This window comes from Oncorhynchus gorbuscha, unplaced genomic scaffold (genome assembly GCF_021184085.1).
Source record: "Oncorhynchus gorbuscha isolate QuinsamMale2020 ecotype Even-year unplaced genomic scaffold, OgorEven_v1.0 Un_scaffold_1383, whole genome shotgun sequence".
In the NCBI taxonomy this organism is placed as follows: Eukaryota; Metazoa; Chordata; class Actinopteri; order Salmoniformes; family Salmonidae; genus Oncorhynchus; species Oncorhynchus gorbuscha.
The window spans coordinates 78,011-92,841 of NW_025746176.1; the positions used below are offsets into that span (position 1 = coordinate 78,011).

Genomic DNA, 14,831 nt, shown 5'->3' on the forward strand with positions numbered 1-14,831 from the left:
AATGTAAAGTCACGTAAAGTGTCCAGTTGAATGTAAAGTGTCCAGTTGAATGTAAAGTAATGTAAAGTGTCCAGTTGAATGTAAAGTGTCCAGTTGAATATAAAGTGTCCAGTTGAATATAAAGTGTCCATTTGAATGTAAAGGGTCCAGTTGAATGTAAAGTAATGTAAAGTGTCCTGTTGAATGTAAAGTGTCCTGTTGAATGTAAAGTAACGTAAAGTGTCCAGTTGAATGTAAAGGATCCAGTTGAATGTAAAGTGTCCAGTTGAATGTAAAGTCATGTAAAGTGTCGAGTTGAATGTAAAGTAATGTAAAGTGTCCAGTTGAATGTAAAGTGTCCAGTTGAATGTAAAGTGTCCAGTTGAATGTAAAGTGTCCAGTTGAATGTAAAGTGTCCAGTTGAATGTAAAGTAATGTAAAGTGTCCAGTTGAATGTAAAGTAATGTAAAGTGTCCAGTAGAATGTAAAGTAATGTAAAGTGTCCAGTTGAATGTAAAGTGTCCAGTTGAATGTAAAGTGTCCAGTTGAATGTAAAGTAATGTAAAGTGTCCAGTTGAATGTAAAGTGTCCAGTTGAATGTAAAGTGTCCAGTTGAATGTAAAGTGTCCAGTTGAATGTAAAGTGTCCAGTTGAATGTAGAGTAATGTAAAGTGTCCAGTTGAATGTAAAGTGTCCAGTTGAATGTAAAGTAATGTAAAGTGTCCAGTTGAATGTAAAGTGTCCAGTTGAATGTAAAGTGTCCAGTTGAATGTAAAGTGTCCAGTTGAATGTAAAGTGTCCAGTTGAATGTAAAGTGTCCAGCCAGGAGAGAAGCACAACAGTGGAACACAGTAGAGAGAGAGACAGAGGAAACAGCCTGGAGAGAAGCACAACAGTGGAACACAGTAGAGAGAGAGACAGAGGAAACAGCCTGGAGAGAAGCACAACAGTGGAACACAGTAGAGAGAGAGACAGAGGAAACAGCCTGGAGAGAAGCACAACAGTGGAACACAGTAGAGAGAGAGACAGAGGAAACAGCCTGGAGAGAAGCACAACAGTGGAACACAGTAGAGAGAGAGACAGAGGAAACAGCCTGGAGAGAAGCACAACAGTGGAACACAGTAGAGAGAGAGACAGAGGAAACAGCCTGGAGAGAAGCACAACAGTGGAACACAGTAGAGAGAGAGACAGAGGAAACAGCCTGGAGAGAAGCACAACAGTGGAACACAGTAGAGAGAGAGACAGAGGAAACAGCCTGGAGAGAAGCACAACAGTGGAACACAGTAGAGAGAGACAGAGGAAACAGCCTGGAGAGAAGCACAACAGTGGAACACAGTAGAGAGACAGAGGAAACAGCCTGGAGAGAAGCACAACAGTGGAACACAGTAGAGAGAGACAGAGGAAACAGCCTGGAGAGAAGCACAACAGTGGAACACAGTAGAGAGAGACAGAGGAAACAGCCTGGAGAGAAGCACAACAGTGGAACACAGTAGAGAGAGAGACAGAGGAAACAGCCTGGAGAGAAGCACAACAGTGGAACACAGTAGAGAGACAGAGGAAACAGCCTGGAGAGAAGCACAACAGTGGAACACAGTAGAGAGACAGAGGAAACAGCCTGGAGAGAAGCACAACAGTGGAACACAGTAGAGAGAGACAGAGGAAACAGCCTGGAGAGAAGCACAACAGTGGAACACAGTAGAGAGAGACAGAGGAAACAGCCTGGAGAGAAGCACAACAGTGGAACACAGTAGAGAGAGAGACAGAGGAAACAGCCTGGAGAGAAGCACAACAGTGGAACACAGTAGAGAGAGAGACAGAGGAAACAGCCTGGAGAGAAGCACAACAGTGGAACACAGTAGAGAGAGACAGAGGAAACAGCCTGGAGAGAAGCACAACAGTGGAACACAGTAGAGAGACAGAGGAAACAGCCTGGAGAGAAGCACAACAGTGGAACACAGTAGAGAGAGAGACAGAGGAAACAGCCTGGAGAGAAGCACAACAGTGGAACACAGTAGAGAGAGAGACAGAGGAAACAGCCTGGAGAGAAGCACAACAGTGGAACACAGTAGAGAGAGAGACAGAGGAAACAGCCTGGAGAGAAGCACAACAGTGGAACACAGTAGAGAGACAGAGGAAACAGCCTGGAGAGAAGCACAACAGTGGAACACAGTAGAGAGAGACAGAGGAAACAGCCTGGAGAGAAGCACAACAGTGGAACACAGTAGAGAGAGACAGAGGAAACAGCCTGGAGAGAAGCACAACAGTGGAACACAGTAGAGAGACAGAGGAAACAGCCTGGAGAGAAGCACAACAGTGGAACACAGTAGAGAGAGAGACAGAGGAAACAGCCTGGAGAGAAGCACAACAGTGGAACACAGTAGAGAGAGACAGAGGAAACAGCCTGGAGAGAAGCACAACAGTGGAACACAGTAGAGAGAGAGACAGAGGAAACAGCCTGGAGAGAAGCACAACAGTGGAACACAGTAGAGAGAGACATAGAAGCTTTGAACATAGTCTGATTTATCTGTCATGTTTTTAATGATAAATATAATGTATTGTCAGAGAATGTAATCAAACAAATGACAATGATGAGGATGAAGCGGCGGCCATGTTGGATTTGCAAAAGAACAGAAATCAGGATCAGGGCCGAAAGGAACAACAATGAGATGTCTATCTTGTTTACATGCCAGGAGTCAAGCCAAGCAGACAGCAAAGAGGAAGGGGGAGGGGGGTCAGACAGACTGATGATTAGGATGACTGCTGATACAGGGAGGGGGGCTCAGACAGACTGATGATTAGGATGACTGCTGATACAGGGAGGGGGTCAGACAGACTGATGATTAGGATGACTGCTGATACAGGGAGGGGGGGTCAGACAGACTGATGATTAGGATGACTGCTGATACAGGGAGGGGGGTCAGACAGACTGATGATTAGGATGACTGCTGATACAGGGAGGGGGGTCAGACAGACTGATGATTAGGATGACTGCTGATACAGGGAGGGGGTCAGACAGACTGATGATTAGGATGACTGCTGATACAGGGAGGGGGGGCAGAAGGAACATCAAACACGGCTGATTCCTAACCCTGAGGGAGGGGCTAACTGTGGCAGGGAGCTAACCCTGAGGGAGGGGCTAACCCTGAGGGAGGGGCTAACTGTGGCAGGGAGCTAACCCTGAGGGAGGGGCTAACCCTGAGGGAGGGGCTAACTGTGGCAGGGAGCTAACCCTGAGGGAGGGGCTAACTGTGGCAGGGAGCTAACCCTGAGGGAGGGGCTAACTGTGGCAGGGAGCTAACCCTGGGGGAGGGGCTAACTGTGGCAGGGAGCTAACCCTGGGGGAGGGGCTAACTGTGGCAGGGAGCTAACCCTGGGGGAGGGGCTAACTGTGGCAGGGAGCTAACCCTGGGGGAGGGGCTAACTGTGGCAGGGAGCTAACCCTGGGGGAGGGGCTAACTGTGGCAGGGAGCTAACCCTGGGGGAGGGGCTAACTGTGGCAGGGAGCTAACCTTGGGGAGGGGCTAACTGTGGCAGGGAGCTAACCCTGGGGGAGGGGCTAACTGTGGCAGGGAGCTAACCCTGGGGGAGGGGCTAACTGTGGCAGGGAGCTAACCCTGGGGGAGGGGCTAACTGTGGCAGGGAGCTAACCCTGGGGGAGGGGCTAACAGTGTCAGGGAGCTAACCCTGAGGGAAGGGCTAACTGTGGCAGGGAGCTAACCCTGGGGGAGGGGCTAACTGTGGCAGGGAGCTAACCCTGGGGAGGGGCTAACTGTGGCAGGGAGCTAACCCTGGGGGAGGGGCTAACAGTGTCAGGGAGCTAACCCTGAGGGAAGGGCTAACTGTGGCAGGGAGCTAACCCTGGGGGAGGGGCTAACTGTGGCAGGGAGCTAACCCTGGGGAGGGGCTAACAGTGGCAGGGAGCTAACCCTGGGGAGGGGCTAACAGTGTCAGGGAGCTAACCCTGAGGGAAGGGCTAACTGTGGCAGGGAGCTAACCCTGGGGGAGGGGCTAACTGTGGCAGGGAGCTAACCCTGGGGGAGGGGCTAACAGTGTCAGGGAGCTAACCCTGGGGAGGGGCTAACAGTGTCAGGGAGCTAACCCTAGGGGAGGGGCTAACAGTGTCAGGGAGCTAACCCTGGGGGAGGGGCTAACAGTGGCAGGGAGCTAACCCTGGGGGAGGGGCTAACAGTGGCAGGGAGCTAACCCTGGGGGAGGGGCTAACAGTGGCATGGAGCTAACCCTGAGGGAGGGGCTAACAGTGGCATGGAGCTAACCCTGGGGGAGGGGCTAACTGTGGCAGGGAGCTAACCCTGGGGGAGGGGCTAACAGTGTCAGGGAGCTAACCCTGAGGGAAGGGCTAACTGTGGCAGGGAGCTAACCCTGGGGGAGGGGCTAACAGTGGCAGGGAGCTAACCCTGAGGGAGGGGCTAACAGTGGCAGGGAGCTAACCCTGAGGGAGGGGCTAACAGTGGCAGGGAGCTAACCCTGAGGGAGGGGCTAACAGTGGCAGGGAGCTAACCCTGAGGGAGGGGCTACTGTGGCAGGGAGCTAACCCTGAGGGAGGGGCTAACAGTGTCAGGGAGCTAACCCTGAGGGAGGGGCTAACAGTGTCAGGGAGCTAACCCCGAGGGAGGGGCTAACAGTGGCAGGGAGCTAACCCTGGGGGAGGGGCTAACAGTGGCAGGGAGCTAACCCTGAGGGAGGGGCTAACAGTGGCAGGGAGCTAACCCTGGGGGAGGGGCTAACAGTGGCAGGGAGCTAACCCTGAGGGAGGCGCTAACAGTGGCAGGGAGCTAACCCCGAGGGAGGGGCTAACTGTGGCAGGGAGCTAACCCTGAGGGAGGGGCTAACTGTGGCAGGGAGCTAACCCTGGGGGAGGGGCTAACTGTGGCAGGGAGCTAACCCTGAGGGAGGGGCTAACAGTGGCAGGGAGCTAACCCTGAGGGAGGGGCTAACAGTGGCAGGGAGCTAACCCTGGGGGAGGGGCTAACAGTGTCAGGGAGCTAACCCTGAGGGAGGGGCTAACAGTGGCAGGGAGCTAACCCTGAGGGATGGGCTAACTGTGGCAGGGAGCTAACCCTGAGGGAGGGGCTAACAGTGGCAGGGAGCTAACCCCGAGGGAGGGGCTAACTGTGGCAGGAGGCTAACCCTGAGGGAGGGGCTAACAGTGGCAGGGAGCTAACCCTGGGGGAGGGGCTAACAGTGGCAGGGAGCTAACCCTGGGGGAGGGGCTAACAGTGGCAGGGAGCTAACCCCGAGGGAGGGGCTAACTGTGGCAGGGAGCTAACCCTGGGGGAGGGGCTAACAGTGGCAGGGAGCTAACCCTGAGGGAGGGGCTAACAGTGGCAGGGAGCTAACCCTGAGGGAGGGGCTAACATGTGTGTGTGAGCGTGTGCCTCTGGCCTCGTTCTCTATCTATACCAGACCAGTGGATGTAGGAGATAGAAGAGCTGCTGCCTTCAGCTGCGTGCCGGACTGGACCTGAGATCTGCTGCTCTGGGTGTCCCGTGGTGGAGGGTAGGGCCTGGGCCTCTGGTCCAGCCTGGTGGCCGTTGGTCACTGTAGGGTCGTCCACCGGGGCCTGGAGGGTCAACCTGAGAGGAGAGTCTGTCTGGTCCACTGAGACACTCTGGAGAGGAGGGAGAGAGAGAAGTTAAAGGGATACTCTGTGATATAAAGACCAGAACACACACTAACTCTATTCCTTCTCCTATGAATCACAGAGAGAAAGGTCACCAGGATATACTGACCTCTTGTGGCACTGTGGATGTCTTTCTGTCCTGGGGTGGCAGGCTGCCGCCAGACACCTTCTTACTGTGTTTCCTGGAGGAGACAGGCGAGGCTTAGTCTATCAACTGTTGAGGTAAAGGGACATTGACATGGGAACCTGGAGCCACAAACACGCCTCAGGGGAAGAGAGGCTGACATCCAGACCAGGTGAAGTCTCACCTTTCAAAAGGACCTTTGGAACTCTGAGTCCTTGACGTAATCGAAAACCTGCTTCTGTGTCCGACCGCTGCAGACAGAAAGAGACAGAACGTGGTAGTATGTTGAAACACAGAGGTCTGATGAAGCAGCACAGTCCCTGTAAAAGGACTGTCAGTGAAAGGCCCTGACACAATAGGAAGGTCACATTGTTGAGTCCAGTATCAAACCTCTACAAGCTCCACCCACCCAGCCAGCCTACCCAAACCTCTACAAGCTCCACCCACCCAGCCTACCCAAACCTCTACAAGCTCCACCCACCCAGCCAGCCAGCCTACCCAAACCTCTACAAGCTCCACCCAAGCCAGCCTACCCAAACCTCTACAAGCTCCACCCACCCAGCCTACCCAAACCTCTACAAGCTCCACCCACCCAGCCTGCCAACCCAAACCTCTACAAGCTCCACCCAGCCAGCCTACCCAAACCTCTACAAGCTCCACCCACCCAGCCAGCCTACCCAAACCTCTACAAGCTCCACCCACCCAGCCAGCCTACCCAAACCTCTACAAGCTCCACCCACCCAGCCAGCCAGCCTACCCAAACCTCTACAAGCTCCACCCAGCCAGCCTACCCAAACCTCTACAAGCTCCACCCACCCAGCCAGCCAGCCTACCCAAACCTCTACAAGCTCCACCCAGCCAGCCTACCCAAACCTCTACAAGCTCCACCCAGCCAGCCAGCCTACCCAAACCTCTACAAGCTCCACCCACCCAGCCTGCCAACCCAAACCTCTACAAGCTCCACCCAGCCAGCCTACCCAAACCTCTACAAGCTCCACCCACCCAGCCAGCCTACCCAAACCTCTACAAGCTCCACCCACCCAGCCAGCCTACCCAAACCTCTACAAGCTCCACCCAGCCAGCCTACCCAAACCTCTACAAGCTCCACCCACCCAGCCAGCCAGCCTACCCAAACCTCTACAAGCTCCACCCAGCCAGCCTACCCAAACCTCTACAAGCTCCACCCACCCAGCCAGCCAGCCTACCCAAACCTCTACAAGCTCCACCCACCCAGCCAGCCAGCCTACCCAAACCTCTACAAGCTCCACCCACCCACCCAGCCAGCCTACCCAAACCTCTACAAGCTCCACCCACCCAGCCAGCCTACCCAAACCTCTACAAGCTCCACCCACCCAGCCAGCCTACCTAAACCTCTACAAGCTCCACCCACCCACCCAGCCAGCCTACCCAAACCTCTACAAGCTCCACCCACCCAGCCAGCCTACCCAAACCTCTACAAGCTCCACCCACCCAGCCAGCCTACCCAAACCTCTACAAGCTCCACCCACCCAGCCAGCCTACCTAAACCTCTACAAGCTCCACCCACCCAGCCAGCCTACCCAAACCTCTACAAGCTCCACCCACCCAGCCAGCCTACCCAAACCTCTACAAGCTCCACCCACCCAGCCAGCCTACCTAAACCTCTACAAGCTCCACCCACCCAGCCAGCCTACCCAAACCTCTACAAGCTCCACCCACCCAGCCAGCCTACCCAAACCTCTACAAGCTCCACCCACCCAGCCAGCCTACCCAAACCTCTACAAGCTCCACCCACCCAGCCAGCCTACCCAAACCTCTACAAGCTCCACCCACCCACCCACCCAGCCTACCCAAACCTCTACAAGCTCCACCCACCCAGCCAGCCTACCCAAACCTCTACAAGCTCCACCCACCCAGCCAGCCAGCCTACCTAAACCTCTACAAGCTCCACCCACCCACCCACCCAGCCTACCCAAACCTCTACAAGCTCCACCCACCCAGCCAGCCTACCCAAACCTCTACAAGCTCCACCCACCCACCCACCCAGCCTACCCAAACCTCTACAAGCTCCACCCAGCCAGCCAGCCTACCCAAACCTCTACAAGCTCCACCCACCCAGCCAGCCTACCCAAACCTCTACAAGCTCCACCCACCCAGCCAGCCTACCCAAACCTCTACAAGCTCCACCCACCCAGCCAGCCTACCTAAACCTGAAGGAGGACCCTCTGGTGAAGAGAACAGCTTTGGCTTTGGGCTTGGGTTCCTCAAACAGTCTGAAGAAGGCGTGGTACTCCACACATATTTTCCAGAAGATCTTACAGCAATCTCTACTGGCCATCACAAACTCCAGAGTGTCCTGGTATGCACTCTGCTGCAGGCGGGCACAGACATGGTCAACACATAGCTTAGCATTGGTTAGAACAGGAGAAACGAGGGCTGTGTTCATCCACTGATAAAACACTGTGTTGGAACTAACTGTGGAATATTACTGTGAATTTACTGAGAAATAAATCAACACCCTTTCAACCAATCAGAATGGAGTATTCTGCCAAGCCGTGGTATAAGGACTTACATTGAGGTCTGGTCTCAGTTTGATGAGAAAACGTTTCCTCTTGAAGCTGAGCTTGCGGACTTTAGACCAGTTAAAAGCATTGATCTTAGTGTGTCCCTATAGGAGAGAGTTAGACCAGTTAAAAATATTGATCTTAGTGTGTCCCTATAGGAGAGAGTTAGACCAGTTAAAAGCATTGATCTTAGTGTGTCCCTATAGGAGAGAGTTAGACCAGTTAAAAGCATTGATCTTAGTGTGTCCCTATAGGAGAGAGTTAGACCAGTTAAAAGCATTGATCTTAGTGTGTCCCGATAGGAGAGAGGAGTTTCAGTTGGTTGGACAACATGCATACAGACAGGACATAAGATTGTGTATCACAGAGACACTTCCCAGACAGTCTTCTGCCTTTTATTTATGGCCGATGGTTGATTTGCTGCTAAGAAACCTGAAGGACACCAATAAGAAGAGACTTGCCTGGTCCAAAAAACATGAGCAATGGACATTAGACCGATGGAAATCTGTCCTTTGGTCTGATGAGTACAAATTTGAGATGTTTGGTTCCAACCGCTGTGCGTTTGTGAGAAGCAGAGTAGGTGTACGGATGATCTCTTCGTGTATGGGTCCTGCGTCAGACGGCCTCCACAATCACCCGACCTCAACCCAATTGAGATGGTTTGGGATGAGTTGGAGCGCAGAGTGAAGGAAAAACAAGTGCTCAGCATATGTGGAAAGGCATTCCAGGTGAAGCTGGTTGAGAGAATGCCAAGAGTGTGCAAAGGGTGGCTACTTTGAAGAATCTAAATGGTAAAATATGCTGGAGTGGTGTAAAGCTCGCCGCCATTGGACTCTGGAGCAGTGGAAATGTGTTCTCTGGAGGGATGAATCACACTTCACATCTGGCAGTCCGACGGACTAACCTGGGTTTGGCGGATGCCAGGACAATGTTACTTGCCGCAATACATAATGCCAACTGTAAAGTTTGGTGGAGGAATAATGGTCTGGGGCTGTTTTTCATGGTTCAGGCCGTTTAGTTCCAATCATGTACTGTATATACAGTGGGGCAAAAGAGTATTTAGTCAGTTGTGCAAGTTCTCCCACTTAAAAAGATGAGGAGGCCTGTAATTTTCATCATAAGTACACTTCAACAGAAAAAATTTGAAAAAAAATCCAGAAAATCACATTGTAGGATTTTTTATGAATTTACTTGCAAATTATGGTGGAAAATAAGAGAACTTGCACAATTTGGTGGCTGACTAAATACTTTTTTTGCCCCACTGTATATACAGTGCCTTGCGAAAGTATATATTTTTGTGTGTGGAAAGAAAAGCTGACTCAAGAGCAGCCAGCCCGGTATTCATGGCCAGCCGGACATTCGTGGCCAGCCGGACATTCGTGGCCAGCCGGACATTCGTGGCCAGCCGGACATTCGTGGCCAGCCGGACATTCGTGGCCAGCCGGACATTCGTGCGGTTGAGTCCGTTTCTGCTGTAACATGGACTCTACAAAGTGATGAAACTTTGTTGTTCCTTGGTAAGCTTGGTGCTAGACAGACGAGTCTTCGGTTGCCTAGGCAACGTCCCCCTCCCCTTTTTCCTTCTCCAAATGGTTATTACGGTGACCGTGGTCATTTGGCTGACCAATAACCATCATCCAATATTCCATGCCAGTCACAGCCCTAAGTGGTATGACATGGATTCATAACGACAGCATTACTCAAATCTAAAGTTATTTGTCACATACATCAGTGAAATGCTGAATACAACAGGTGTAGTAGACCTCACAGTGAAATGCTGAATACAACAGGTGTAGTAGACCTCACAGTGAAATGCTGAATACAACAGGTGTAGTAGACCTCACAGTGAAATGCTGAATACAACAGGTGCAGTAGACCTCACAGTGAAATGCTGAATACAACAGGTGTAGTAGACCTCACAGTGAAATGCTGAATACAACAGGTGTAGTAGACCTCACAGTGAAATGCTGAATACAACAGGTGTAGTAGACCTCACAGTGAAATGCTGAATACAACAGGTGTAGTAGACCTCACAGTGAAATGCTGAATACAACAGGTGTAGTAGACCTCACAGTGAAATGCTGAATACAACAGGTGTAGTAGACCTCACAGTGAAATGCTGAATACAACAGGTGTAGTAGACCTCACAGTGAAATGCTGAATACAACAGGTGCAGTAGACCTCACAGTGAAATGCTGAATACAACAGGTGCAGTAGACCTCACAGTGAAATGCTGAATACAACAGGTGCAGTAGACCTCACAGTGAAATGCTGAATACAACAGGTGCAGTAGACCTCACAGTGAAATGCTGAATACAACAGGTGCAGTAGTAGACCAACAGGTGTAGTAGACACAGTGAAATGCTGAATACAACAGGTGTAGTAGACCTCACAGTGAAATGCTGAATACAACAGGTGCAGTAGACCTCACAGTGAAATGATGAATACAACAGGTGTAGTAGACCTCACAGTGAAATGCTGAATACAACAGGTGCAGTAGACCTCACAGTGAAATGCTGAATACAACAGGTGCAGTAGACCTCACAGTGAAATGCTGAATACAACAGGTGTAGTAGACCTCACAGTGAAATGCTGAATACAACAGGTGTAGTAGACCTCACAGTGAAATGCTGAATACAACAGGTGTAGTAGACCTCACAGTGAAATGCTGAATACAACAGGTGCAGTAGACCTCACAGTGAAATGATGAATACAACAGGTGTAGTAGACCTCACAGTGAAATGCTGAATACAACAGGTGCAGTAGACCTCACAGTGAAATGCTGAATACAACAGGTGCAGTAGACCTCACAGTGAAATGCTGAATACAACAGGTGTAGTAGACCTCACAGTGAAATGCTGAATACAACAGGTGTAGTAGACCTCACAGTGAAATGCTGAATACAACAGGTGTAGTAGACCTCACAGTGAAATGCTGAATACAACAGGTGTAGTAGACCTCACAGTGAAATGCTGAATACAACAGGTGTAGTAGACCTCACAGTGAAATGCTGAATACAAGCCCTTAACCAACAATGCAGTTTTAAGAAAATGCATTTAAAAAAAGTAAGAGATCAGAAATGAACTCCCATGATCCTGGTGGATAAACATCTGGAGCTCATACAGTACCTGAAACACCAGCAGTCCAATATGAGACACAGCCAGACTGAGCTTGGTCCCCTCTCGGTCCTTAGCAGGGTGGAGCCTGACTCCGTACATCTCCAACCGCCGGGCGATCTCCAATAGCTGATAGTCTGACTCCGATGGCGTCTGTCCTCTGGGGACACACAGGACACATACCAACACTTTATCATATCATAGTCTGGTGTCTGTCCTCTGGGGACACACAGGACACATACCAACACTTTATCATATCATAGTCTGTCCTCTGGGGACACACAGGACACACACCAACACTTTATCATATCATAGTCTGGTGTCTGTCCTCTGGGGACACACAGGACACACACCAACACTTTATCATATCATAGTCTGGTGTCTGTCCTCTGGGGACACACAGGACACATACCAACACTTTATCATATCATAGTCTGTCCTCTGGGGACACACAGGACACATACCAACACTTTATCATATCATAGTCTGGTGTCTGTCCTCTGGGGACACAGGACACATACCAACACTTTATCATATCATATTCTGTCCTCTGGGGACACACAGGACACATACCAACACTTTATCATATCATAGTCTGTCCTCTGGGGACACAGGACACATACCAACACTTTATCATATCATAGTCTGGCGTCTGTCCTCTGGGGACACACAGGACACACACCAACACTTTATCATATCATAGTCTGGTGTCTGTCCTCTGGGGACACAGGACACATACCAACACTTTATCATATCATAGTCTGTCCTCTGGGGACACACAGGACACATACCAACACTTTATCATATCATATTCTGTCCTCTGGGGACACAGGACACATACCAACACTTTATCATATCATAGTCTGTCCTCTGGGGACACAGGACACATACCAACACTTTATCATATCATAGTCTGGTGTCTGTCCTCTGGGGACACACAGGACACATACCAACACTTTATCATATCATAGTCTGTCCTCTGGGGACACACAGGACACATACCAACACTTTATCATATCATAGTCTGTCCTCTGGGGACACAGGACACATACCAACACTTTATCATATCATAGTCTGTCCTCTGGGGACACAGGACACACACCAACACTTTATCATATCATAGTCTGGTGTCTGTCCTCTGGGGACACACAGGACACATACCAACACTTTATCATATCATAGTCTGTCCTCTGGGGACACAGGACACACACCAACACTTTATCATATCATAGTCTGTCCTCTGGGGACACACAGGACACATACCAACACTTTATCATATCATAGTCTGTCCTCTGGGGACACACAGGACACATACCAACACTTTATCATATCATAGTCTGTCCTCTGGGGACACAGGACACATACCAACACTTTATCATATCATAGTCTGTCCTCTGGGGACACACAGGACACATACCAACACTTTATCATATCATAGTCTGGTGTCTGTCCTCTGGGGACACACAGGACACATACCAACACTTTATCATATCATAGTCTGTCCTCTGGGGACACACAGGACACACACCAACACTTTATCATATCATAGTCTGTCCTCTGGGGACACACAGGACACATACCAACACTTTATCATATCATAGTCTGTCCTCTGGGGACACACAGGACACATACCAACACTTTATCATATCATAGTCTGTCCTCTGGGGACACACAGGACCCATACCAACACTTTATCATATCATAGTCTGTCCTCTGGGGACACAGGACACACACCAACACTTTATCATATCATAGTCTGGTGTCTGTCCCCTGGGGACACACAGGACACACACCAACACTTTATCATATCATAGTCTGGTGTCTGTCCTCTGGGGACACAGGACACACACCAACACTTTATCATATCATAGTCTGGTGTCTGTCCTCTGGGGACACAGGACACACAGGACACACACCAACACTTTATCATATCATAGTCTGGTGTCTGTCCTCTGGGGACACACAGGACACATACCAACACTTTATCATATCATAGTCTGTCCTCTGGGGACACACAGGACACATACCAACACTTTATCATATCATAGTCTGTCCTCTGGGGACACACAGGACACATACCAACACTTTATCATATCATAGTCTGGTGTCTGTCCTCTGGGGACACAGGACACACACCAACACTTTATCATATCATAGTCTGTCCTCTGGGGACACAGGACACACACCAACACTTTATCATATCATAGTCTGGTGTCTGTCCTCTGGGGACACACAGGACACATACCAACACTTTATCATATCATAGTCTGTCCTCTGGGGACACAGGACACATACCAACACTTTATCATATCATAGTCTGTCCTCTGGGGACACACAGGACACACACCAACACTTTATCATATCATAGTCTGTCCTCTGGGGACACACAGGACACATACCAACACTTTATCATATCATAGTCTGGTGTCTGTCCCCTGGGGACACACAGGACACATACCAACACTTTATCATATCATAGTCTGGTGTCTGTCCTCTGGGGACACAGGACACACACCAACACTTTATCATATCATAGTCTGTCCTCTGGGGACACAGGACACACACCAACACTTTATCATATCATAGTCTGGTGTCTGTCCTCTGGGGACACAGGACACACACCAACACTTTATCATATCATAGTCTGGTGTCTGTCCTCTGGGGACACAGGACACATACCAACACTTTATCATATCATAGTCTGGTGTCTGTCCTCTGGGGACACAGGACACACACCAACACTTTATCATATCATAGTCTGGTGTCTGTCCTCTGGGGACACAGGACACACACCAACACTTTATCATATCATAGTCTGGTGTCTGTCCCCTGGGGACACACAGGACACATACCAACACTTTATCATATCATAGTCTGGTGTCTGTCCTCTGGGGACACAGGACACACACCAACACTTTATCATATCATAGTCTGGTGTCTGTCCTCTGGGGACACACAGGACACATACCAACACTTTATCATATCATAGTCTGTCCTCTGGGGACACACAGGACACATACCAACACTTTATCATATCATAGTCTGGTGTCTGTCCCCTGGGGACACACAGGACACATACCAACACTTTATCATATCATAGTCTGTCCTCTGGGGACACAGGACACACACCAACACTTTATCATATCATAGTCTGTCCTCTGGGGACACAGGACACACACCAACACTTTATCATATCATAGTATGGTGTCTGTCCTCTGGGGACACACAGGACACACACCAACACTTTATCATATCATAGTATGGTGTCTGTCCTCTGGGGACACACAGGACACACACCAACACTTTATCATATTCTGTCCTCTGGGGACACAGGACACACACCAACACTTTATCATATCATAGTCTGTCCTCTGGGGACACAGGACACACACCAACACTTTATCATATCATAGTCTGTCCTCTGGGGA

The 14,831-nt window shown here is 50.2% G+C and overlaps 1 pseudogene; it reads right to left on the minus strand.

Moving 5' to 3' along the window:
* LOC124022429 overlaps positions 1-14,831 on the minus strand; it is a 118,837-nt pseudogene that overhangs the window by 59,652 nt on the left and 44,354 nt on the right.